Raw genomic sequence first — 2,500 nt, 5'->3', positions numbered from 1 at the left:
GTTGACCTCAGGTCTCCCCACTGGAAGACAGAGGTAGGGGGACGGGGGCAGGTTGACCTCAGGTCTCCCCACTGGAAGACAGAGGTAGGGGGACGGGGGTAGGTCGACCTCAGGTCTCCCCACTGGAAGACAGAGGTAGGGGGACGGGGGTAGGTTGACCTCAGGTCTCCCCACTGGAAGACAGAGGTATGGGGACGGGGGTAGGTTGACCTCAGGTCTCCCCACTGGAAGACAGAGGTATGGGGACGGGGGTATGTTGACCTCAGGTCTCCCCACTGGAAGACAGAGGTAGGGGGACGGGGGTAGGTTGACCTCAGGTCTCCCCACTGGAAGACAGAGGTAGGGGGACGGGGGTAGGTTGACCTCAGGTCTCCCCACTGGAAGACAGAGGTAGGGGGACGGGGGCAGGTTGACCTCAGGTCTCCCCACTGGAAGACAGAGGTAGGGGGACGGGGGTATGTTGACCTCAGGTCTCCCCACTGGAAGACAGAGGTAGGGGGGTATGTTGACCTCAGGTCTCCCCACTGGAAGACAGAGGTAGGGGGGGGTATGTTGACCTCAGGTCTCCCCACTGGAAGACAGAGGTAGGGGGGACGGGGGTAGGTTGACCTCAGGTCTCCCCACTGGAAGACAGAGGTAGGGGGACGGGGGGCAGGTTGACCTCAGGTCTCCCCACTGGAAGACAGAGGTAGGGGGACGGGGTAGGTCGACCTCAGGTCTCCCCACTGGAAGACAGAGGTAGGGGGACGGGGGTAGGTTGACCTCAGGTCTCCCCCACTGGAAGACAGAGGTATGGGGACGGGGGTAGGTTGACCTCAGGTCTCCCCACTGGAAGACAGAGGTATGGGGACGGGGGTATGTTGACCTCAGGTCTCCCCACTGTAAGACAGAGGTAGGGGGACGGGGGTAGGTTGACCTCAGGTCTCCCCACTGGAAGACAGAGGTATGGGGACGGGGGTAGGTTGACCTCAGGTCTCCCCACTGGAAGACAGAGGTAGGGGACGGGGGTAGGTTGACCTCAGGTCTCCCCACTGGAAGACAGAGGTAGGGGGACGGGGGTATGTTGACCTCAGGTCTCCCCACTGGAAGACAGAGGTAGGGGACGGGGGTATGTTGACCTCAGGTCTCCCCACTGGAAGACAGAGGTAGGGGGACGGGGGTATGTTGACCTCAGGTCTCCCCACTGGAAGACAGAGGTAGGGGACGGGGGTATGTTGACCACAGGTCTCCCCACTGGAAGACAGAGGTAGGGGGACGGGGGTATGTTGACCTCAGGTCTCCCCACTGGAAGACAGAGGTATGGGGACGGGGGTAGGTTGACCTCAGGTCTCCCCACTGGAAGACAGAGGTAGGGGGACGGGGGTATGTTGACCTCAGGTCTCCCCACTGGAAGACAGAGGTAGGGGGACGGGGGTATGTTGACCTCAGGTCTCCCCACTGGAAGACAGAGGTATGGGGACGGGGGTAGGTTGACCTCAGGTCTCCCCACTGGAAGACAGAGGTAGGGGGACGGGGGAATCTATCAAATAGCGCATCTCTAACTTTATACAGTACTGATAGAATTAGTAAAATCAGTCACACTATGAAACATTACCAAATAAACCCCAATTCATTCATAATACTGTGAATATATAGTTTCACAGACATATTATTGTTTGTTTTTCTGGTTTGTGTGAAATGGTTAAGATTAATATAAAACCAGTCTGCACACCACCAAGGTGAACTGGTTTAGTCTTGACTCTTGGTTGACAGTGTTGGGGGATGGGTAATGTAGTCTTGACTCTTGGTTGACAGTGTTGGGGGATGGGTAATGTAGTCTTGACTCTTGCTTGACAGTGTTGGGGGATGGGTAATGTAGTCTTGACTCTTGGTTGACAGTGTTGGGGGATGGGTAATGTAGTCTTGACTCTTGGTTGACAGTGTTGGGGGATGGGTAATGTAGTCTTGACTCTTGGTTGACAGTGTTGGGGGATGGGTAATGTAGTCTTGACTCTTGGTTGACAGTGTTGGGGGATGGGTAATGTAGTCTTGACTCTTGGTTGACAGTGTTGGGGGATGGGTAATGTATTGCTGCTCGAGTGCCAAATCAACACAAATGTGTTTCTATTTGTCTTGGTCACTTCTTTGTGATATGTATGAGTCAGGGACCCATACAAGCTAGAACCGCCACGGCATACTAGAGTAAATGTCCTCCCGAGACTCCAGGTTATGGGAGACTGGGTTGTGTTCAATAGGCACCAAACAAAAGAAAAAACTCTGAAACGGAGGGACTACTTGGACTTTACCCATTAGAAACCCGCATTCATTTTCTGTTGCAAATGTCCTAATGAACACGACCAGGTAGAATTTTTGTGTTCTGTTGCAAACCGTTTTGGTACTGTGTGCCCTACTAAACACATCCCTGTAGTATAATGCTGTCTATCCTAACACTCTCAAATGCTAATATTTACCCAAAGGTCAAATGGTGACCTTCTCTATCTGTATACAGCAATACAGGAAC

This window comes from Salmo salar, unplaced genomic scaffold, assembly GCF_905237065.1.
Source record: "Salmo salar unplaced genomic scaffold, Ssal_v3.1, whole genome shotgun sequence".
Classification (NCBI taxonomy): domain Eukaryota; kingdom Metazoa; phylum Chordata; class Actinopteri; order Salmoniformes; family Salmonidae; genus Salmo; species Salmo salar.
Note: the sequence above shows the minus strand (reverse complement) of the source record.